Source organism: Tursiops truncatus, chromosome 13 (genome assembly GCF_011762595.2).
Source record: "Tursiops truncatus isolate mTurTru1 chromosome 13, mTurTru1.mat.Y, whole genome shotgun sequence".
NCBI classification, from domain to species: domain Eukaryota; kingdom Metazoa; phylum Chordata; class Mammalia; order Artiodactyla; family Delphinidae; genus Tursiops; species Tursiops truncatus.
Window position 1 is genome coordinate 11,092,192 of NC_047046.1, and position 25,718 is coordinate 11,117,909.

At 43.6% G+C, this 25,718-nt stretch overlaps 1 long non-coding RNA gene and 1 pseudogene across 1 annotated transcript; both read left to right on the top strand.

Moving 5' to 3' along the window:
* Window positions 1–11,253: 11,253 nt before the first annotated feature.
* On the top strand, window positions 11,254–18,353 carry LOC141276141 (uncharacterized). Its single transcript, XR_012325175.1, has 3 exons — window positions 11,254–11,363; window positions 17,658–17,752; window positions 18,153–18,353. It is a non-coding gene; the product is annotated as an uncharacterized lncRNA (long non-coding RNA).
* Window positions 15,739–15,951, top strand: LOC101324474 (large ribosomal subunit protein eL38 pseudogene; annotated as a pseudogene).
* Window positions 18,354–25,718: the final 7,365 nt, after the last annotated feature.

Genomic DNA, 25,718 nt, shown 5'->3' on the forward strand with positions numbered 1-25,718 from the left:
TTATGCTATTTTGTTGTTTTTTCATTTTACAGATATCACTGAAATGAATATGTGTGTGTGTGTGTGTGTGTGTGTGTGTGTGTGTGTGTGTGTACACTTGATGGATAGTTTCAAGAGAATTTTATTAGGGATTAGGTAGGTCAAAGAATATGTACTTTAAAGGGATGAATCATAGCTAGTTAACTGTCTACTTAAGTCCAGACCAGAAGTAATGCCTTCAACATGAAACACTAATATGATTGTTGGTTCTTTCCATCAATTGTTCTATAAATGCATTTTGAGAAACTTGTAACCAAAAGAGAAATAGTCCCTGCCCTCGTGGAGTATATAGTCTAGCAGTGGAGAGAGGCATTCATCAAATGACATTCAACAAGTAAAAAATTACAAAATGTGATCTTTCTCAGATACAAATCAGGTAGGTCCACACCTCACCCTGCCTTCCCTAAAACCCTCTGTGCCCCTCCCCCAATTGCCTCAGGATGAAGTCCAGACTCTTAAAAGTGTCCTGTAGACTTCTTCTACTTCCCTGTGTCTACCTCCTTGCATTCTTCTCTCCAAACACTGAATTTGTTTCATTTCCAACTTGTCTTTCTACCTACCTCTGGGCCTTTGAACATGCTGTTCCCTCTTCTTGGAACACTTTTCCCTCATTCCCCTTCTCCCCACCCCTCACTGTATTCTTGTCCCAGTTCACCTTTACTCATCTTAAACATCACTTCCACCTTCTCCCACTCATCAAGACTGGGAAATGCCCTCATCTCTGCATCCACATTCAATTTGTCTTTTCTCTTTCTTAACATTCAGAGCATTTGGGATTATGAGTTTATCATCTGAAACACACTACTGCCCACTGGAATATACACTCCATGAGGGTTATCTCTCTTAGTCACTGGTCTTATCCCCAACACTTAAAATAGTGCCTGACACACTTAGTACATGATATTATCATCATCATTATTATTATATGAAAATAAGTGAATTTTTTAAAAAGACCATCTGGTTGGTTTCAGGTTCAGATCACTAAAGCTTTGCTTTCTAATAAAATATCACATTCAGAAAAGATAGACCTTTGCACCTGCAAATCCAGTATCAACAGCACCTCCTTAATTAGCGGCAGCTGGAAAAATCAGAGCACCTTTCCTCTCACTGTTTAAACAGCTCTCATCAAATGCTCATGAGATGATAGATGCCATCCCACAGCCATGTGTTAAAAAAGAAAACAACTCTTTGGTCTGATGAGATGGTTGCACCTTCATAGAAAAGTCTCAGAAGGAGACTTTTTAAAATTTGCTTTGAAGGAATTCCCTGCTGGTCCAGTGGTTAGGACTCCGCACTTTGACTGCCAAGGGCCCAAGTTCAATCCCTGTTTGGGGAACTAAGATCCCACAAGCCGCGAGTAAATAAATAAATAAATAAATAATTTTGCTTTGAGGACTTCCCTGGTGGCACGGTGGTAAAGAATCCACCTGCCAGTGCAGAGAACATGGGTTTGATCCCTGGTCCGGGAAGATACCACATGCCGCAGAGCAACTAAGCCCGCGTGCCGCAACTACTGAAGCCCGGGCACCTAGAGCCCCTGCTCCGCAACGAGAAGCCTGCGTACTGCAACGAAGAGTAGCCCCCACTCGCTGCAACTAGAGAAAGCCTGTGTGCAGCAACGAAGACCCCACACAGCCAAAAATAAATAAATAAATAAAATTTAAAACATAAAAAAAGAAATTTGCTTTGAGCTAGCTCTGGGACTAAACACAGATGCTCACTGGCTATTTAAGAGGTGGGAATGACTTTATGGAGTGCCTGCTAGCTGCAAAGTGCTTAACTGTGCTTATGGATAAGGTTCTGGAGGCTCCTGGAGTGACGGGGAGAGACCCCCTGGATCTTGCCATGCCTTCCTCTGTCTCTATTAGCCTGGGCTGCTCTCTCCACTGAGGAGAGGGAACTGGAACCACTTCCATTAAAACTATGGTTGGAACCAGCCAAACCGTATTTACTGGGCGCCTACTGTGTTCAGGTCAGCCTGCTCCCATAAGGACTGCTCACATTACCAAATGCATGCCCCCATAGGTCCACGCATTCCAAGGACAACTGTAACATTTACCAAGCACCCACTGTATGTATGCCCCAATGACAACAATTAACATTTACTAAGCACCTACTGTGTGCAGGTCAGAGTGCTCCAGTGAAGACAACTTCCATTTCCTGACCATTATCACTCCCACATGCCAGGCCCTGACTGAAGGCCTTGATGCTCAGCGTTTCATTTCATCCTCACACCAACCCAATGTGGGAGGGACTGCTATTAACCCATTTCATAGTTAAATAAACTGAGGCTTGGAGAGGTAGAGTGACAAAGCAGATGAAAGCCCACCTTCCCCCCTAGGCCGGACACAAAGTCCTTAAGCATGCTCTAGCTGGGAGTGCTGGGAATAGGTGAGGCAATCATGGTCTTTGACTCCAGAAAGCTTTCCCCTGGTGAAGGTTTATGCAGGAAATCACCATGAAAACCCCTCATGGCAGCCGTGAAAATGCAGCCCACACATCTCTAACTGCAGGGAGAGAAGTTGGTCAGGGCCCCAGGTGCTGTTATCTGCTTTGAGGCCAAGACCACGCTTTGGCAGGCTGCCCCCAGCCCATGACCGAGCTTGGCAGGGTTATTAACACAGAGCTGGGAGGCTCAGGGCTCCTACGTGGTCAGGACTGGCTTGCCTGTTTCTTTGCAACTACACCTCAGGCTAGGTTGCTTCCTTCCCTGTCTTCCACACTCAGGCTCAGATTCTCTCCCCATTTTCTCTCACAGCCATCTCTCCTAGTAAATACCTTGCACATTGAATCCCATCTTGTCATCAGCTTCTCAGATGACCAAGAGTGACGCTCCCAAGTTTAAGAGACAGTATGAGGACCACCTGAAGTGGAAGGAAGCTTGGAGTGTGTGGGTGCTGGGCTTGGACCAGTGGACAGAATGGTTTTGCTAGAATGGGAGATTTAGGTAGGGGCAGATGGATGACATAGCAAAAAGGCTGAATAAGCATAAGGGACAAGGAAGGGAATGTCCTTTTTTTTTTAACCTATAAAAAGTTTTAAAATGTCTTCAATATACGAGTAATCAGACACATAGCATAATCTAAGGGCACAGGAATGGAAGTCAGAATACATTCACTTCCTAATCCATCACCTGGTACCTTATGAAACCTTGGGCAAGGAGGGCAGGCAGAAGAATGGCGTCTCAAAGATGTCCACATCCTAATTCCCAGAGTCTGTGAATATATTCTGTTACGTGACTAACGGGAATTATGATACCAGATGGAATTAAGGTTGTTAATCAGCCGACCTGAATACTGGGAGATTACCCTCAATTATCTGGGTGGACCCAGTGTAATCACAAAGGTCCTTAAATGGGGAAGAAGGCAGGATTGTCAGAACAAGAAGGATGCCATGTGGGAAAGACTTACCCAGCCATGGCTGGGTCTGCAGGTGGAGGAAGCGGCCAGGAGCCAAGGAGTGCAGGCAACCTCCAGAAGCTGGAAAAGGCCAGGAACCAGATTCTCCCCTAGAGGTTCCTGAATGAATGTGACCCTGCTGACACCTTGATTTTAGCCCAGTGAGACCCACTTCAGACTTCTGATCTCCAGAACCGTAAGATAACAAATTCGTGTTATCGTAAGCCACTACGTTTCTGGTAATTTTTTATAACAACAATAAGAAAGTTATACAGAATATGACTTATGTTTGCTAAGCCTCAGTTTCCCCCTCTCTAAACTGGGTTTATCAATACCCCTGAAATGATCGTGGTGAGGATTAAATGAAACACAGGTGATGTGCTTCATACACAGCCTGGCACCTCCTAATGGGAAGCTATTACTATTTTTACATGTTCATTATATAAAACTTTATTCATAAATACAAACACGCAAACATAAAATTAATTAATTAATTAATTAGCAATCCAACCACCTAAAAGCAATGAACATCCTGCAGTATTTCCTTTCAGACTACCTTCTATGTATATAAATGTGAATATGCATATATGATAGTTCGGATTCAGTATGAACTGGGTCAAATTATACATACATGCTGTTGTATAATTTGCCTTTCTTCACTTATGTCTATAAATAAATTACTACAGCAACATTCTTAACGGTTGTACAGGATTCTATTGTATGGATTGTTGCTTGTTTGCAAACGAAATCCTCCATATGGGAACATTTCAGATGACCTCACTATTATGCTCTAGAAACACCTCTGCAATATATATTCTTTTACATGTACCTTCATGCACTTGTTTGCTTGTTGTTTGTTTTCTCCTGAGAATAAAATCATAGAAGTGGGCCAAACATCATTTACATTTTGAGTTTGGGATACCATATTCCAAATCGGGCAGAGTCTCTGTGACTGACCGATTTTTAAAGCAAAAGGACACCTAGTGATCAACAGGTTTACTCTCTCATGGTTTTCGTTTTGTTTCGGCCAATGGGGGTGGGGCGGCGGTGTTTACACTCTCATTTGTTTTTCAATGTTCCTTTCTATCTCCACAGTTTTATATTCATGATTTCAACAATATATGTAGACTATCTGATCCACGTAAGAACACAGATCTCACTTAGTAGTCTATGTTGAATATTTTCTGATGTTATATGTTTCAAAAAATGGTTTTTTTAAAACAACTGCCAGTTACGATGACGGCGTGAATTATTTGATCGTGCATTTGCTGTTAGATGTTGAGACTGATTCTCATTTACCCCTTCACTGGACAGTTGAGGAAACCGAAGTTCAGAAAGGCTCAGGGACTTACCAAAGGCTGACATCCAGCTGAAAGGAGAATCTGTCTGGTCTGTGGGGAGATGTCTCGGCAGAGTCGGGCAGGGCTGGGCACCCAGGAGAGCTTCTGCCAGCCAGAGCGGAGGAGCCAGGCACACCTGCAAATGCCTCCAGAAAGCCTTGTTTTTACCCAGAAACCAAGAAGTGCCAAAAAGATCCAGGTAAAGACTCAGCCGTGGAGGCCTTTAGGGGCTCCTGGCATTTAGTAGATGCTCCCTATTCACTGCTTACTCAGAGCGCTGTCGATGTCTTAAAGGAGGTGGGAAAAGCAATTTTTAAAAACAAAGAAAAGCAATGTTGTATTCATTGACACACATCTACTGTGTACACTTGCCTTTCTGGACTGTAAATTGTCTGTGTGTGTTTGTCTCGGTGAGGAGCTTTTGTAGGGCTGCTGTGGATAGACTCAAATGAATGAGCCTGTGAAACCACAGGCTGTTTTGTTTGTTGAGTGAGGGCAGGAAATTCATTGATGTGGTTATTCAGTGGAATGGCTTCATTCCAGTTTTACTCTTGTGCTTCTGCTAGAGAAAGTGTTTCGTGAGGGAGGCCTGGACAAAGATAAATCTCCCACGTGTGGCCACAGCTTAAGTTCAGAAACTGTTGTCAAGACCATGCCAGTCACCTGGAAGTGTGACTCCAGGGGCCCAGGCTCTGGCTCTTGGCCAAGCAGATGAACTGAGACATTTTTCTGGAAATTGATCTTCAACTGGTTTCCAGGATTCCGCTTGTTAGATTTTTTTACTCTACGAGAATTTCAAAGCATTTAAAAACACCCTTTAAATTCCCACTGGTATCTTCTGCATAAAATATTTTTAGGAAAGAGTTAGGCAGAAAATTAATTTTTAAAACAAGCAAATTCTAGTTCTTCAAAAAATTAAAAATAGAATTACCACATGACTTAGCAATCTCACTTTTGGCGTGTAGATCCAAAGGAATTGAAAGCAGAGTCTCAAAGGGATATTTGCAAGTCATGTCTACAGCAGCATTATTCACAATAGCCAAGAGGTGGAAGCAACCCAGTGTCTGTTGACAGATGAATGAATAGACAAAATGTGGTGTATACATACAATGGAATATTATTTAGCTTTATAAAGGAAATGCTGACGCAAGCTACAACATGAATGTATCTTGAGGACATTACACTAAGTGGAATAAACCAGAAACAAAAGGACAAATACTGTATGATTCCACTTATATGAGATATCTAAAGTGGTCAAATTCACAGACACAGAAAATAGTGTTGCCAGGAACTGGGTGGGAAGGAGGGAATGAGGAGTTGTTGTTTAATGAGTATAGAGTTTCAGTTTTGGAAGATGAAAAAGTTCTGGAGATTGGTTGCACAGCAGCCTAGTATAAACACACAATAGAATATTATTCAGCCCCAAAAAGGAATGAAGTGCTGATACACGCTATAATGTAGATGCACCTTGAAAACATTGGGATAAGTGAAAGAAGCGAGACACAAAACAGCAAGTATTTTGTGACTCCACTTATGAAATATCCAGGATAGGTAAATCCATAGACACAGAAGGCAGACTGGTGGTCACCATGGCTGGGAGGAGTAGGGAAGGGGAACTTCTGCTTACTGGGCATGGTTTTTTTGTTTGTTTTTTTGGCTGCGTTGGATCTTCGTTGCTGTGCGCGGGCTTTCTCTAATTGCAGCGAGTGGGGGCTACTCTTCATTGTGGTGTGCGGGCTTCTCGTTGCAGTGGCTTCTCTTGCTGCAGAGCAAGGGCTCCAGGTGCACGGGCTTCAGTAGTTGTGGCTCGCAGGCTCTAGAGCGTAGACTCAGTTGTTGTGGCGCACAGGCTTAGTTGCTCCGTGGCATGTGGGATCTTCCTGGACCAGGGTTTGAACCCATGTCCCCTGCACTGGCAGGCGGATTCTTAACCACTGTGCCACCAGGGAAGTCCCTGGGCATGGGTCTTATTTTGAGGTGATGAAAATGTTCTGGAACTAGATAGAGGTGGTGGTAGTACAACATCGTGATGTATCAAACGCCACTGCATCATTCACTTTATTTATTTATTTATTTTTGGCTGCATTGGGTCTTCATTGCTGTGCGTGGGCTTTCTCTAGTTGCAGCCAGTGGCGGCTATTCTTTGTAGCAGTGCATGGGCTTCTCATTGCGGTGGCTTCTCTTGTTGCGGAGCACAGGCTCTAGGCGCACAGGCTTCAGTAGTTGTGGCACGTGGACTCAGTAGTTGTGGCTTGTGGACTCTAGAGCACAGGCTCAGTAGTTGTGGCACACAGGCTTAGTTGCTCCGTGGCATGTGGGATCTTCCTGAACCAGGGCTCAAATCTGTGTCCCCTGCACTGGCAGGCAGATTCTTAACCACTGCGCCACCAGGGAAGACCCTGCATCATTCACTTTAAAATGGTTTATTTTATGTTACATGAATCTCACTTCACTTAAAAAATAAGTAAATTATAGAAGTCACCTGCAAATATTTGTAGGCTCAGAGGTTGCTTGCAGTATTACTCTGCAAATAGCACATGCTTTCAGAGACTGGGAAACAGAAATGGACAGATTAACTGGTATAAACACTGGTGTTGGTTTGCCAGCATCCATCTCTCTTTCGATTAATAGCACCCCACTCTTCCTTTGGGGAACCACCCCTCTGTCACTCTCAGTTCATGTGGTTTAGGAAGGGCTGAAGGGATAGTCATGTGACCTAAGGCTGGCCAATCAAAGCATTGCATCCCTCTGGTCTAGCCATTGGTTCAGGGATGCACAGGTGAACGAAGCCAAGCCAATGAGACTCAGTTCCAGGACCTTGGGTGGAACCACTGGGAAGAGGGAATCTCTCTTCCAGCAGTGCTGCTGAGGAGAGAGAATGTCAGCCTGGAGCTGTTGGTGGTAATCTGACCACTGGGACCAAAGAGGCTGCCTGGGAAAGGAGCCAACACAGAGCAAAGTAGCTCTGAGACAGAGAGAGTCATTGTGACATGGTGACATTGACACTGTTTGACACCTGGATGGAGCCAAGCATGAAGCAAGATCTACCCCTTGGACTTTTCAGATACGTGAGCCAGCTAATTCCATTTTGGACCTGTGCCAATTTAAGTTGGATGTTCTTCACTTGCAATAAAATGAATCCTGGATCAATGCAGATGATCTGCTCATTAAAAAGGAGCTAGAGGGCTTCCCTGGTGGCGCAGTGGTTGAGAGTCCCGCCTGCCGATGCAGGGGACACGGGTTCGTGCCCCGGTCCGGGAAGATCCCACATGCCGCGGAGCAGCTGGGCCCGTGAGCCATGGCCGCTCAGCCTGCGCATCCGGAGCCTGTGCTCCCTAACGGGAGAGGCCACAGCAGTGAGAGGCCCGCGTACCGCAAAAATAATAAAATAAAAAGGAGCTAGAAATAGAAACTAGGCCTCCCAAATCATGCTACAAGTCAGTGAAGCCTCATTCATTCAGACCTTAAGCTATCAAATTAATGATTATTCAAACTGGAATCTTTACCATCTTCATGAAAAATGGCTTGCGTGTGTCTTTTTTTTTTTTTTTTTTTTTTTTTTTTCTTGCGGTACGCCGGCCTCTCACCGCGGGCCTCTCACTGTTGTGGCTTCTCCCGTTGCGGAGCACAGGCTCCGAACGTGCAGGCTCAGCGGCCATGGCTCATGGGCCCAGCCCCTCCGCGGCATGTGGGATCTTCGCGGACCGGGGCACGAACCCGTGTCCCCTGCATCGGCAGGCAGACTCTCAACCACTGTGCCACCAGGGAAGCCCTATGCCTGTGTCTTAAACAAGAGAAACTATAGAATGCCTGGCCTGGCCACAGCCGCTCTGAAGCCCTCATGAGTCCACCCCCTGACCCACCTGACAGGCAATGCACAGGCCTGTCAAACCACCTGTGAACTGGCCTGGTTCAAAAGGATGACCTACACCAATCAGATTCAACCTCTTGAATCTGCACTAGTATATATGGAGAAGCAGGCAGGTGTAAGTGGTAGGAACTAATGCAGAAAGGAGAAGATGCACAGAGAGTGCAGAGGGGCCGTTAAGAGCCTTGGGCAGGCTGGAAATCGGAGGCAGCAGAGAGTGTGGGTAAAGGATTTATAGTATGGAGGAGAAATGGCCGATCGGCAGTGGGAAAACAGCAGATTCACAGAGAAAAACGAGCACCTGGAGAAACAGACAGCCTTCCATCTCCAGAACTGACCCGCTCCACGGAAGGGCTCCAGGTGGGTGCCAGACCACCAGCACTGTTTGAGCAAACACCTTGTTCGTTTTTGAAAATTTGCTTTTTTGAAGTATAGTTGATTTACAACATTGTGTTAATTTCTGCTGTACAGCAAAGTGATTCAGATATATATATATTCTTTTTCATATTCTCTTCCATTATGGTTTATCATAGGATACTGAATCTAGTTCCCTGTGCTATACAGTAGGACCTTGTTGTTTATCCATTCTCTATATAACAGTTTGAATCTGCTAATCCCAAATTCCCAATCCATCCCTCCCCCACTATCCCCCTTGGCAACCACAAATCTGTTCTCTATATCTGTGAGTTTGTTTCTGTTTTGTAGATATTTGTGTCATATTTTAGATTCCATATATAATTGATATCATATGGTATTTGTCTTTCTCTTTCTGCCTTACTTCACTTAGTATGATAATCTCTAGGTCCATCCACATTGCTGCAAATGGCATTATTTCATTCTTTTTTATGGCTGAGTACTATTCCATCGTATATACGTACCACATCTTCTTTACCCATTCATCTGTCGATGGACATTTAGGTTGTTTGCATGTCTTGGCTATTGTGAATAGTGCTGCTATGATCATTGAGGTGCATGCATCTTTTTAAATTATAGTTTTGTCCAGATATATGCCCAGGAGTAGGATTGCTGCATCATATGGCAACTCTATTTTTAGTTTTTGAGGAACCTCCATACTGTTTTCCATAGTGGCTGCACCAATTTACATTCACACCAACAGAAACTCCTTGTTCTTGAGGTGACCTCAGCACATCTCAGTGCCAAGAAACCCAAAGAACATGCCCACATTATTTTTATGTTAATCAGGACTCTTTCAGTTGCAAGTGACTAAAACCCAGTGCAAATGGAATCTTTAAAGAAGAAAAGTAATTAGTTCCAGTACTGGGATGCCAATGGGTAGTTGGCTTCAGAAGTATCCAGATCCACAGGCTTAAGTGGTGCCCTAAGTATCTGTCTCCCTCCTGTTTCTCAACTTTGTTTGCCTCTGGGCTGGTTTCAATCCCAAGTAGATTCTCCCTTTATGTTGCCCTATGGCCATTACGGTCAGCAGCTTCTAAGATGGCCCCAGCAATCCCCACCTCCTGGTATTCATGGTCTTGTGTAATCCCCTCCCCTTGAGTAAGCCACTTCTAACCAATAAAATATGGCAATGTTAATGAGATGTCACTTCCGTGATTAGGTTACATAAGATTGGGACTTACAACTTGCTAGCACGTACTCTCTATTGCCTTCTTGGCTTGCCGGCTTTCGTGAAATCACCTGCCAAGTATAGAAAGACTCACATGACAAGGAACTGGGGGTGGCCCCTGGCCAACAGTCAGTGAGGATCTGAGGCCCTCGGTCCAATGTCCCACAAGGAACTGAATCCTGCCAACAGCCACCAAGTGAGGTTCGAAGCAGATGGTTCCCCAGTCAAGACTCCAGATGAATGAGGTGTCCGGTTCCTGGTTAAAAACTAATGTGTGGGCTTCCTCGCTGGTCCTGTGGTTAAGCCTCCACGCTTCCACTGCAGGGGCGCGGGTTAGATCCCTGGTTGGGGAACTAGGATTCTTTATGCTGTGTGGCGCAGCCAAAAAAGAAAAAGTTAAAAAACAACAACAGCAAAAAGCAAAAAATCCTATGTGTGATTTCTCAGGCCTGACGGTAGGCAATTCAGAGGGTTTACCTGGCAGGCCTCCCAGGGGAAAGCTGCCCCCTTCCCCCCATGCCAGACCTGGTGCACAGACAGCACATTGCAGTCTCTAAGGGAGTTGCAGTCCAGGACTCAGCCCCTCTGACCAGTCATGCTCTTATGCATATTATGCTCCTTCCTTCTTGGGTCCCTTTATCTGAGGTCCTGGGCAGAGGTCCTCTCCAGGCACCTCTGCCCTGACCTCCTTATTGGGGGTGAGGGGACATGACGTTGCAGACACTTGCTCACTCTGACTTCATACCAGGTACTTTTCCACTCCAATCCCTCCTCCCTCTACATCCTCACCACCACCCTCCCCCAAGTCCCAGGGGCTATAAACTGCTAGAGCCTTTTGTCTGGGGTCCCTTCCACAGTGAGACACATATAGGGGAAAATGCAACAGGGAGAGTAGGTACTTTCTCCAGTTTCAGCCTCTTCCCTAAACCATCACAGTAAGTGATCAACGGCTTAACTCTTTCATTTTCAGCTTGTTGCTTTATTCGGCTACTTGCACACCTGACACTTCAGCGCTCTCTCCCAGCTAGACTGCGATCCTGACAAGGAGACCCCAGCATAGGCCGACACCTTGACTGCAGTCTCTTGAGAGACCCTGAGGCAGAGCCCCTGATCCACAGAAATTGTGAGATGATGTATGTATATTGTTTTAAGCTGCAGAGCTTGTGGTGATTTATTATGCAGCAATAGCTGACCAATGATAGCCACCAACGGCTTCAGGCCTGCGTTCATTCAAGTTAGCAACCCCAGCAGAAGGAGGGACTCCATTGCTCCACACCTCCAGCAGAAAATAGGGACTGCCTCTCACTAATCCAGACCAGCTGTGTGCCTAGCCCTAACCTGCTCCTGATCATTCTGACCAGCCTGGGGCCTCATCCACTCCCATAGCTCCATCCCAACCCTGTTTGCTTAGAGTTGGGGAGAGGCAGCTTTCCAAAGGAAAATAATTGCGCCGATACCAGAAAGAAGAGAAACAGAGGCAGGAAAGCAAAAGCAAGACCTATTTTCTACAAGTAGCAAGGAAGTAAAGCCCACACCTTCACAGAGATACTGTTAACCAGCTCAAGAGAGCAACTTGCAAGCACCGTGTCAGTAAGTGCCTTGCCTGACTACACAGGTAGTACAAATTACCTCCGATACCAGCCACTTTATTAGACTCCATCTCTACTTAACAAAATTTTATTAGCTTACTAGAACTTTCTGCATGCTCCAGAAATTAAGAAACTGCAGTTGACCCTTGAACAACACGGTTTTGAACTGTGCAGGTCCACTTGCACATGGATTTTTTTCAATACATATATTGGAAAATCTTTTGGAGATTTGTGACAATTTGAAAAAACTCAGATGAACCACATAGCCTAGAAACATGGAAAAAAATTAAGAAAAAGGTAAGTCATGAATGCATAAAATATATATAAATATACATATAACATACAAAATATATGTTGACTGTTTATGTTATCAGTAAGGCTTCTGGTCAACAGTAGGCTATTAAGTTTTAGAGGAGTCAACATTTATACATGGATTTTTGACTGCATGGAGGGGTTGCCCCTAACCCCCATGTTGTTCAAGAGTCAACTGTATATTTATGAAAAAACATTAACCTACCACTTATTTTGATTTCCCCAACTTGTTTGAATTAGTAAGGTTTTGCTGTAATTAACATTTGTCCAGAAGTTCAAGGCAAGTGAACAAAAGGGTGCCCGGTCATTTCACTGTAGTTGAGTCATACTCCTAGAAGGGCAATGTCAGAAATACAGAAATATACATGTATATTAAAAAATAAATACATTATCTACATATATTACTTTTGTGAATTCCACTTTGGAAAGAGAGAGAGAAATTTAAGTTTACTTAAAAAGAAAATTAAATTTTTTTAATCTTTTGGCTGCATCGCATGACACGCGGGATCCTAGTTCCCCTGACCAAGGATCAAACCTGTGTCCCCTGCAGTGGAAGCACAGAGTCTTAACCACTGGACCGCCACAGAAATCCCAAAAAGAAATTTACTTTTAAAATTCAAATTTACTACAGTGTAAGTAGTTTGAGGGGCTACGTGTTTGGCTTTACACACTGACATTGGACTTCTACATAACATATGGTGTATTGTTCTTCTCAGTTTCCCGTGAGACACCTTACTATGATTGTACATTTCAATTTGCTGTCATGGGAAATAAGATGTGTAGTTCACTGAAGTATCTTCCATCTCTCTAACTCAACCCCTCCTCCCACGATTAAGAGTCCAAATAACCCCCCCATATACAAAAATATATGTGTGTATATATATATATATATATATATATATATATATATATACACACCTATCATCCAATACCCTTTTAGACTAAGATACAGTGGTTCCCATTCTCATATTTGTGCTGAAAAACATACCCCCAAAAAAGTTCTTTTGGGAGGATATATGTACCTGAAGGAAGGACATGCAAGAAGTCATGGAGAACAAAGAAACTGGTAAACATATGGGTAAATATAAATGTGCATTGATTGTAAAAAGCAATAACAGGATGTTCAGGAGGAGGATAGAGGTCACGGTTAACTCTCGAGCAGCAGCATCCAATAGAAATAAAAGTTGAGGGCTTCCCTGGTGGTACAGTGGTTAAGAATCCGCCTGCCAGTGCAGGGGACACAGGTTCAAGCCCTGGCCCAGGAAGATCCCACATGCTGAGGAGCAACTAAGCCCATGTGCCACAACTACTGAGCCTGCGTTCTGGAGCCCACAAGCCCCAACTACTGAGCCCGAGTGCCATGACTACTGAAGACCCCACACCTAGAGCCAGTGCTCCACAACAAGAGAATCCACCGCAATGAGAAGCCCGCGCACCACAATGAAGAGTAACCCCTGATAGCCGCAACTAGAGAAAGCCCACGCAAAGCAATGAAGACCCAACGCAGCAAAAAAAAAAAGTTTTCGATTTGATCACTAAGAAAAAAAAGGAAATAAAAGTTGAGCCACATATGTAATTTAAAATTTTTGAAGTAGTCACATTAAAAATTTTTTCTTAAAGCAGGTGAATTTAATAAAAATTAAAAGCAGGTGAAATTAATTTTAATAATATATTTCATTTAACTCAATGTACCCCAAAATATCGCTATTTCTACCATACAAGCTGGTGTGATTGCAGGGAAAGTGAGCTTAGAAATCACTTCTCTTTTAAACCTAGAATATACAACATTAACAAAGACTGGGGGCAATGCTCAACTCACACTGTTGGAAGGACTAGAAAGTAATATAACTTTTCTCGAGGGCAATTTGGCAGGATCTATCAAAATTTCACTATGCGTGATTTTTTCTCCAATAATAATACCTCTCCTGAGAATTTTTCCTGCAGGAAATTTCACAAGGTTCACAAAGCCTGAACATTGCTATGAAGCATGGGGTGTTCATTGTTTTGTAGTTTGTGATAATGAAAGAAAGGAAACAACTTAAATGCCCATTGAGTGGAGGATTAACTGGATTATGATGAATCCACACTATGGAATCATCATAACTATGGAATACTGGGTAATCTTTAAAAAGCATTAGCTGAACTTAAACGTAGTGACAGGAAGCCAGACACAGAAGGCCATATATTATATGATTCCACTTATACGAAATATCCACAATAGGCAATTCCATGGAGACAAAAAGTAGATCAGTGGTTGCCAGGAGCTGGGAGGTGTGAGGAAGGGAAATGGGAAGTGACTGCCAGTGGGTATGGGGTTTCTTTCTGAGGTGATGAGAATGATCTGGAATTAGTGGTGATGGCTGCACAAACTTGTGAATGTACAAACAACCACTGAACTGTACACTTTATTTAAAAGGGTAAAAAAACAAAAAAAAGCAAGTTGCTTACAAATATATAGTGTGTGATCTCATCTATGCTTTTAAAAAAATCTGTATGTTTACATGTTGTATATAATTCATGTGTATGTAAACACACAACTGGAAGGATAAACAACAGTTAACTGGGTTTTTTTAGGGAGAAATAAAGAACTTAAGAAGATTTGTTACAGGGACTTTTGCTTCCCACAGGTGGACTGAATTATTTTAAATTATATGTTTACAAATTTTCCTTTTAAGACAATTAAAATATTTCTGCTTAATTGACAAGCAGGAAGAGTTTTAAAAAACGGGAAACTAGAGTAAGCCAAATAATTAGTATGGTCCTGTTGATTATTTGATATAAAAAATGTAGATAAAAATTATAATTTTTATAATTGTAATTGTAAAATATTATGAATTATATTATAATTTATATATTGGATTGGCCAAAAAGTTCATTTGGGTTTTCCTGTGAGATGTTATGGAAGAACCCGAACGAACTTTTTGGCCAATCCAATAATTATAATGTTATATTTTATTATTCTATTTTATTGATATTATCTTTATATAATTATAATATTATAATAAATTATAAAATAATAATATACATATTCTGCATGTCCCAAATGACATAATGATATGTATTCAGCTTTCTTCTTTGTCAGGTTCCACGCTAAGCCTCTCATAATGGCTTTCTCTCATATAATCTTCTCAGTATATCCTAAGATAAGGGCTATAGTTATCATTCCCATCATTGCCATTTACAACAGAGGAAACAGGCTCAGAGAGATCTCATAGGGAAGCTTAGTAGCAGTGGGCTATAGATATAATTTTTTTTTTTTTTTGGCTGCACGGCTTGTGGGATCTTAGTACCCTGACCAGGGATTGAACCCGTGCCCTTTGCAGTGAAAGCACGGAGTCTTAACCACTGGACCACCAGGGAATTCCTGAGATATAAATCTGAGTGTGTTTGATACCAGAACCCAGGGTCTTATCCTGCAGCTGGTTAGAAAAGATTGGAATGCAGGCTGGGAAACAGAGAGCATAAGAAAGTGAAGAAGTGGCAGTGAGTGTCTCGCAGGCTGTACGTGGGGAATGGGGGGTAATCCGTGGTAATCCAGGCTGGGTGACATCTGGGGACCCCGGGCCTGGATGGAAGGTGCCAGCCAGGCTCTCCATGCCTCATTGCCATGGCTCACAAAATTGAGGAAATCAAGGACTTTCTGCTTACAGCCAGGTGAAAGGATGCCAAGTCTGTCAAGATCAAGAAAAATAAGGATAATGTGAAGTTTAAAGTTTGATGCAGCAGATACCTTTACACCTTGGTCATCACAGAAAAAGAGAAGGCAGAGAAGCTGAAGCAGTTCCTGCCCCCAGCTTTGGCAGTGAAGAAGCTGAAATGAACCACGCATGCTGATTTGAACTGTACTGAAATTTTAAAAATTAAAAAAGAGAAGAAAGAAAGTGAAAAAGTCACTAAGGAGATAAATATTGAGGACAAGAGCAGTGAAACTTACCTGTGACTTTATATAAACTTAGATGAAGATGCCCATTTAAAGATGGTCCCCAAAAGACAGGCTGTACCCTGAAGCAGGGAAGATAAACAACTCCTGGGGAGGCCAGATATCCCCTGGAAGGGGAGAAGCTGAACTGATTGTCAAGAAGATAGTTTTGGGCAAACAAGAACCATCTTCAAGATTCTAGAGTTTTGTGAGCAAGAGATGCCAAAATAAATCCTCTCGTGAGTGCTACATTCAGTGTCGCCGTTCGTTTCTGTTGGGGCCAACACTCTATTTGTTCACTTACCATTTACTGAATGTCTACCAAGCCCTGTGCTAGACTCTGAAGACAGAGACCCGGATGAAACATTGTCCATACCTTCAGAGAGATTCCAGGCTGGAGCAGGAAGACAGACATGTAAAGTGATTCTTACAATTCAGAGTGGCAAGGGTTCTGATATAAATTTCCACAGGGTGCTACAGGAATACAGGAGAAGGGTACCTGTCCCTGCTGTGTACACCAAGGAAGACTTCTTGGAAGAGGTGACCACTTGAGCCCAAAGAATTTGTGGGAATTAGCCAGGTGAAGGAGGGAGTAAAGGGCATCCCTGGTAGTGGAAAGAGCAAGAACATGGGTGGGGGACATGGGGGTGTAGAAACACCATGGCTTGATTGAAGCAGTCATTGTCAGACATTGCTGGAGCTACAGGGATGAGTGTGGGCTCCATGAAGGCAAAGCCCTCTCTTTGTTCTGTTCCCCATTGTTACTGCAGTATCCAGCATGGTGCCTGGCACACAGTAAAGGTCAGAACTCCAGTAAGGAGTGTGGGAACAGAGGGGAGGAGATGGACTCCAGGGCTGGAGTGTGTGAGTGACTGAAGAGTGTATATGTCTGAAAGGACTTTGGCAATGAACAAATGCGCTGAAAAGTGAAATTTCACATTCCTTGGGGTTTTGCCTTTTGGGAGTTTCCTATTTGTAAAAATACAGATTCATTGCTATTTGACATTGGAATTGTACAACAAAGAATGTTGCTCACCACCCGTTTCTACAAGGATTAAGTCATTAGCCACTGCAGTGATTGACCGACAGTGCACCCTGACAGGAATTCAGGATGAAAACCAGGATGGGGCACTCTGTACTTTAGAAAACAGGCCCCTTACATAGTTAGGGTGTATATTCAGGAGGAATTTTAATGAACCCAGATTCTTGCATCTTCCCACACATAGTAAAGCACTAAAATCTTGAACTGAGATACCTGTTACTTGTGACTAGCAGTAACCGTTTACCGAGATGTATGCTTGACTGCACGTATTCCCTCACCAAAATCATATGTATACTGGCCTCTCCCTCTATGTCTTTGAAGCAGTTCCTCAGAGTTACTTAGAGACTCTTTCCCAGGCTATTGTCCTCAATAAGGTCCCTGAATAAAACTGAAACACACAATTCATGTTGTGCGTTTTCTTATTTCCATCGACAGAATGGTCAGAAATACATGCTGAGAAGAAAAAGGAGGTCTAGGGTAGTTAAACCTAAAAGTAACTTACTTATCCAGGAATCTAACCTTCCATCTCCTTTCTATTTCCACAAATGCCCTATATCTTCTGAAGGCGCCCACCTGGAACCCCTGCCTCTCCAGAACCCAGCCGAGAATCAAGACTGCCAAGCCACAATAACAAAGGTCATAGAGTCCACAGCGGAGCAGGTAATTTTCTCATTTAGTGTCTCTGTATTCTTATTTTACCCAGAGTTCTAATAAGTTTAGTCGTCTGGGTTCCAAGGTAGAGAATGTATAAAGCAACAAATTAAACAGCAAATTGACAGGAGCAAGAAGCACAGTTACGTTCGTAGTTACCGATTGCTGGACATCTACTGCCTGCAGGGTACTTTACTGGCGCATGCCTCATCAAGTCCACTCAATAACCCCCAGAAACGGAGGCTCCAAGAGGGGTAAATAACTTACCTAAGGACACATGGAAACGTAAGCAAACCTGGCAGATAGGAGGAACCAAACCCGTGCTCAGTGCCTAACCTGCAGGAGGAATTAAAGAAACAGCAGTCTGGGGCCATTTTGTGTGTGAGATAAGCCCTTCTGGTTCCCACAGATAGCAACGTTCAGACACAAAGGGTCATTCCTGGAATCGTCATGAGAAAAGATTGCATTTTGTCCACTGCGCTCTGTTCAGAGTAAGGGAACTATGTGCTACATTTCAGAAATATCAGATAAGTGGGTGAGTTCTGGCTTTGTCCATGAGCTGTGACCTTGAGCACACTGCCGCTTTTCCTCCTCTGATGGTGAGGGTTATTGTTTGAACCAACAATCTCTGAAATTCTTTGAGTTCCAGGCAGCTTGGACCAACTCCTATCTCTTGGAAGACCTTGGCTGTGGAACCCAGGGTCCATTCAGGACTGAGAGCGCCACCTGGTGATTCAACCTTGTAAGTGAGATTTTTCACTTCCTCCTGTGCCCAGCCAACCCAGTCGACAATTCCAGTTTAGACCTGCAGGATGGTTTTTTTCCCCTAACTCCTTGAAATTGCTTTTAAAATGTTGTGAATATGTGTATTTTCCTGGTTAGAGGGTACATAGATTTTCATCACAAGTTTCTTAATCCTCCCTTTCCCCAGTCCAAGTTTTTACTTCTGTCAGTAAATGTGAGGCCCAGAGCAGAAGTGATTCATTCTATAAACATGGGCTGGAGGCTGTGACTTTGTTTGGAAAGTTATTTTACCTCTCTGAGCCTCAACTTCCTCATTTGTAAAATGTCGATAAGATTTGTACCTCCTTCTGAAGTCTGCTCAAAGAATAGGAGGAGAACTTCCATAGAAAGTGTGCCTGGCAAGAGCATTATTATATATTATGAGGAAATTTTCTCAAAATCTTGCAAGAAGTCAGCCATTGGCTGGAAAAGCCAGGATGCAAGTAGGTACTGTGTCTCTGCCAGTTTAGCAGAGACAGGGAATTCTAGACAGGGAATGAAAAAAATCTTAGAGTGGAATTAAGTTTAATGCACTTGTCTTTGAGAAATGGGGTGGAACTTTTGCAAGGTGGGAGAAAGAATTGAAGCGAACAAAGATCAGATTCTGGGACCCTAAGAGGTTGGGAATTCCTGGCTACACAGCCGAAGGAGTTTGACTGAAATCTTTGGAAAAGGAAAAAATAATGGCATAAAACGCTACCTGACCACGTTCCAGGCCAGTGCCTTGGCATACTGAGAGCCCAATCAAAGTAAAGAGAGGCAGGCTTTTGTAAAATGCCAGCATCTGCTCATAGTAGAGCATCAAAGGAAGCAAGGACAATCTTTTCTCCAGAAGACGTGAGTGGAATGATGGTTAAGGCAGAGAGGAAACTAGAAAAGAAGTGCCCCAAGTTCTCTGAGTCCCTTAGTTGCTTAAATACCTATTGAATGTCCATCAAGTGATGAATGGATAAACACTATGTGTTATCTCCATACACTGGAATATAATTCTGCCATAGAAAGAAAGGAAATACTGATACCTGTTACAACACGGATGAACACATTATGCTAATGGAAAACTTTATGCTAAGTGAAAGCAGCCGGCCACAACACACAGTGTTTGGTTTCATTTATATGAAATGTCCAGAATAGGCAAATCCGTAGAGACAGAAAGCAGATTAGTGTTTGCCAGGGGTTGGGTGTGGCGGGTGGAAGGAATTGAGAGTAATAGCTAAAGGGTAAGGGATTTCTTTTGGGGGTAAAACAAGTCTAAAATTGATTGTGGTGATGGCTGACAACCCTGTGACTATACTAAACACCATTGAGTTGTAGACTTTAAATGGGAGAATGAAAGTGTGTTATGTGAAACATACTTCAACAGTGATGTTGAAAAAAACTCTCATTGAACGTCACACATCTGGGTAATCACAATAGATGGATCCTCTATCATTACATAAACTTTGAAAACAAGTGTTAACGGGTATGTAATATTCCAACGGGTGCATATTAGGTAACCAGCAAAGACTGTAGTCTCCAGAAGTTGGTGAGACTGGTTGTCCCTGGGGAAGAGGACTGAGGCCTGGGGGAGGTGGACAGATGGCTCACTTTCAAGATATAATTGCATTACAAAAGTGCTTGGATTTTGTTTGTTTGATTTAACTTTATTCACAAACACCAATGAAGTATCTATGTTCTCTGTCCCATCTATATATCATTTTTCCCCTCATTGTTTTGTCACTTTCCCATTTTTTTCTACTTTAAAAAAATTTGTGGTAAAATACACATAACATAAAATTTACGTCTTGGGAGTCCCGTGGTGGCCTAGTGGTTAGGATTCCGTGTTTTCACTGCCATGGCCCAGGTTCAATCCCTGGTCGGGGAACTGCAAGCCGTGTGGGCGTGGCCAAAATAAAAATAAAATTTACCGCCTTGACCTTTTTTTTTTTTTTTTTTTTTAATTATTTGTTTATTTATTTTAGGCTGGGTTCAGTCTTCATTGCGGTGTGCAGGCTTCTCATTGTGGTGGCTTCTCTTGTTGAGGAGCACAGGCTCTAGGTGCGCAGGCTTCAGTGGTCGTGGCTCGCGGGTTCCAGAGCACAGGCTCACTAGTAGCAGCACATGGACTTGGTTGCTCCACGGCATGTGGGATCTTCCTAGACCAGGGCTCGAACCCGTGTCCCCTGAGTTGGCAGGCGGATTCTTAACCACTGCGCCACCGGCGAAGCCCCGACCTTTTTTTTTTTTTTTAACCTTTTTAAGTGTATGGTTCAGTGACATTAGGTACATTCACATTGTTGTGCCACCATCACCACCATCCATCTCCAGAACTTCTCCTCTTGCAAAATGGAAATGACAGATAAATGAAACATCTCCCCATTTCTCTACCCACTCCTCACCCGCTCTACTTTCTGTCTCCAGGAACTGGATTGCACCAGGTACCTCTCAAATAAGCGGTGTCATACAGTATTTGTTCTTTTGTGACTACCTTACTTCACTTAGCACAATGTCTGCAAGGTTCATCTGGACTTTTTTTTAAACCATTAGCATTTTATTAGTTTTCCGGTTAAAAAAACTAGTTAGTTGTCAAAAACACACAATGTCTATTTTTAATATAAAGTTAGGGGAAAAAAGTAGGAATGAAAACTGTAAAATGTCATCACAACTTCATAAAAAAAAAGAAAATCACACATTGGAACGCAGCAGAAAAGTTCCTGGTGATGATAGTGATTACTTCTGGATGACTTCTGGTTACATTTTCTTTTCTCTCTTTGTTTTTTCATTATTCTAGACTAAGCATAACATGCTCATGTTTATAATCAGGAACACAGCAAATGCTATCTAAAAAATAGACAACTTCAGGAAAATGCTTCATCCCAGCTTTCTCAGGATACTCTGAGATTATTAAGTTCTTCTGTCCCCATGAATTCAATACCTTTGTGACTGCCAATCCACATGTCCCGATTTGGAGTTAGGAAGGTAACATTTATGTTGGCCGACAAATGCACTCAATAAGTGAGAGTGAGAGCAGGAGTTGTTTTGTTTTTTCCTTTGGCCACGCAGCTTGCAGGATCTTAGTCCCCTGACCAAGGATTGAACCTGGGCCCCTGGCAGTGAGAGCGCAGAGTCCTAACCACTGGACTGCCAGGGAATTCCTGAGAACAGGAGTTTGATGGGAGAATGTATTCACCTGAGTCATGTGGTACAACTGGCTCCCAGCAGGTCTCCTCCTGGATAATCCTGTTGTTTCCCACCTTGGAGTCGTCTTATGGGGGGAAAGTGGTCTGTTCCAGAGGTACTGGCTCTGGAGAGCTGCCTATAGTTCAGTAACTTCACAGTGATAACTTGTAATTGGTTGTCGTGGACGTATTTACACCATGGAAATTAGTGGACACTACAATCATCCTCACTGCCACCAGCCGAGCATCTGTGGTTCCGCATTCACCAGCACAGGCTGGGCTCCTTTCATCCTTTAGGATGAGTGAGCCATGCATCTCTTTTCAGCTGCTGGTTGCCCATTTCTCAGGGCACTGGATGATCACTTTCCTCATGCCTCAGTAAGCAGCATTTTATCTTCTGAGGGTGGATCTGCTTCCAAGTCCCGTGGTTCTTTGTCACTTGGAGACACTGAACTTCAAGCTCTTGGTCTTGAGTCCAGAGAGGAGACGCTGGGCTTTGGTCAAAAATAGATTCATTTTGCAACTCTGTATTTTTTGTTTTCCCGTCTCATCCTGCCAGCTTTGTTTTTGGCCGCACCTTGCGGGATCTTAGTTCTCAGACGGGGGATGGAACGCAGGGCCCCAGCAGTGAAAGTGTGGAGTCCTAACCACTGGACCACCAGGGAAGTCCCCCAGCCAGCTTCTTTTTGGAACTTCGCCTGATTTGGAACTTTCTTGCTACATCACCTGCACCTCAATTCTTTTCTTCTGGGCAGAAGGCAGAGGAGAGGTGAGAGAATGTGGTGTTTGGGGAAGGGTTAGCAGGCTGTCTTCTCCAGAGAAGAAGCCAGGTTGATTTTGTTGCCCCTGGTTTCTGAGGCACCAGCCTGTGGGTCCCCGACCCATCCAAGAAGGCATGAGTAGGATTTTGACATCCACCTCCTAGTAATGCTTTTTTTTAAAATTAATTTTTTATTGCAGTATAGTTGATTTACAATGTTGTGTTAGTTTCTGCCTGTACAGCAAAGTGAATCAGGTATACATACATATACATATATCCACTCTCTTCTAGACTCCATTCTCATATAGGTCATTACAGAGCACTGAATAGAGTTCTCTGTGCTATACAGTAGGTTTCCATTATCTTTTATATATAGTAGTGTGTATATGTCAATCCCAATCTCCCTTTTTATTCCCCCTCCATAGTTCTAGTTCTATAGTTTTATAGCACACGGTAGGCATCCCACTAGACAGACCTCTCAGTAATTCTTGAAGTGAGGGGTCCAGAGCTGGACCTGAGGGGCCAGGCTGCTATCTGAGCTGTTCCCAACTGGCCCGTCCTTTCTGAGCCCCCAGGAGAGGTTGACCGGAGAAGCATGTTGTTGCTAAGAAACCTTTCAGCATTACCTCTAGGGAGGGGACTTGGCAAGAGGAGTAGTGGGGCGGAAATAATAGGTGGCTGGATGGCTTCAAAGACCCAGGCTGCAGGAGCGCTGGCTCTGGAGTCAGGCAGGAGCCCCACCCCATTCCTCCCACCAAGACTGATCAAGATGACACTGCCTCATGGGACTTTCCTGGCGGTCCAGTGGTTAAGACTCTGTGCTCCCAATGCAGGGAGCATGGGTTCGATCCCTGGTCGGGGGAACTAAGGTCCTGCATGCAGCACAGGCGTGGCCAAAAGAAAAAAAAAAAAAGATGACACTCCCTCAGACCTGGGTTCAAATCCAGACTCCCCCATCTACTTGAGATGTAAATTGGCCGCTCTGAGCCATATGTCAATTGGGAAGGGTAATGAATGAATGGACACAAAGCACCTAAAATAGAGTAAGTTTTTTCAATTCTTGGGAGGCGAAAATGAAACAAAACAAAAACAGCCATGTGTAGCAGGCTGAGCTGAGAGGTGTTTGAGCCTCATGTTTAATATCTGGTTGCAGGATTTAGGAGTCCTGACAGCTTCTGTTGGGGCGCATCTCAAATGACAGACCCCAAAGCGATGCTTTAAAGACTTTTGAGTCCCTTACTTTATCTTCACGGCCATCCCATGAGGTAAACATTGACTATAAGGTGCAGATAGGTGAAACTAGGGCTTTGAAAGACCCCTACCTTGCTAGAGACCCCACAGTGAACCCCCAACTCACCCCCAATGTCACTGTTCTAGGTAGGGCATTTTCCACTGTCCAGAGTGGCCTGAAACACAACTGGATGTTACGGCAGGGCACTTCCTAACAAGTCCTGTCTCAGAGTCAGCAGCAGCCTTCCCCAAACCAGAGAGAGTGGGTGCTTCCTGGGCCAGCTCTGTCCCACACTGAGTCGTCTGGAGGCTTCCTTTGAGCCCTGCTCAGGGAAATGCCCATGTCTGCTGGTCTGGTGACATCCAAAACATCCAGGCTATAAAGAAAAAAATACTGCCTGCCATTCCAGTTCTACAAGGATTAAGCCGCTAGCCACTGCAGTGGCCCACAACAGTGCAACCTCTGGGGAATTCAGGATGGAGAAAACAGGAAACATTCTGTGCTTTGGATATACAGGCCCCTAAATGGTTAAGATGCATATCTAAGGAAAACTTTCAAATGACCCCCAATTCTTGCATCTTTCCGTACATAGAAAAATGCTAAAATCATTAACTTAAGATGTCTGTTCTTCGTTGTTATCAGTAATCTTTTGATGCTTGACTACATGTTTTTCCCAGCGAAAAAGATCATATACATCCTGGATTGTACCTTACCTCTTCGAGTGGTTCCTCAGAGCTAACTGAGAGACTGTCTCTGGGGCTGTGGTCCACAGTAAGGTCTTGAAATTCAACTTAACTCACAACTTTTACATTGCACATTTTTCTTTCAAGTAGACAAGACCATGGCAGCCTTTGTGTAAGTGACAAGATTGGAACTTGGTTTGGCAGGAATTGGAGTCAGACAGACATGGGTTCCAGACCTGGCTTTACCACCAACCGGCTTTGTGACCTGGAGCTTAACTTCCTAGCTGTGGGTTTCTCACTTGTAAAATGGGATTGAATGATTCTTTAGGTCCAAGGGTTGGAGGGAGGGCCCAGTGAGGTTAAGTTTCTAAAACTGCTTTAGAAAAAGGCCCCAGCTATGCAAATGTGAGGTGCTCTAATCACTGTTGTAAAATATCCTGTGGGAGGTTGATCCTTGTAGGAGTGGAGAACTGGTCAAGAGACTGTCCATTTGATTCAGCAAATATACCAGGAGGGTGTGCTCTGAGCAAGTCCCCCTGTGAGGCACCAGTAGGGTCACAGAAAATTCCAGACCCTCAGCTGAAAACTTGCCACTTATTAATTGTACTTATATCTTGTTAACTTCAGGTGAGGATGTGAGGTGTTTGTCAGGAAAGCTTGAGCAGCTTCAATATCAAAACCAATCAACTTTCATCGGTCTATTTAACAAATATATATTGGGTGGTAACCGAGGTGCCGGGCACGGGGAAGACAGGACCGTGTGTCCTGGACATACTTTACTTTCCATCACCAAGTAAAAGATGAAAAACAGAAACAAAAGGGGGAGAGGAAGGAGGAAAACTTTGAGGAGCTGGCTGAAGAGGTAAAATCATTGAGCAGAAGAGGAAAAAAAGGAACTGTGCAGCATCATGGCTCAGTTCATGGGTGAAACATACACTTTTAGTGGTTTCAAGAGGATTTCCTCATGGAAAACGTATTTCAGTAAGGGGCCTTTGGGCAACAGATCGAATGATTTTCTTAATAGCATTGTTTGTTTTTTCCCCAACATTTTATGATGAGATGAGGGGGAAATGTTCAAACATAGAAAAATCCAAAGAAGGGGAACACTCCCATATCCACTTCCTAGAGTCTACAGTTAATATTTCACTCTATTAGTTGCAGTTTTGTTTCTTTCAAGAGGAAGTTTCTGGTAGGGCTGTTTCAAGGATCAGCTCTTCCTGAGTGTATCATAACCGTGTTTTCCCTAGGACAGAAGGCTGGGATGGGGGTGTGGCAGGAAGAGGGGGATTTTAGGCTGGGAATGAAGTTCTCTGGGAACCAGACTGGATGGGGGTGGGGGAACTAAAAAGGAAAAACAAAAAAG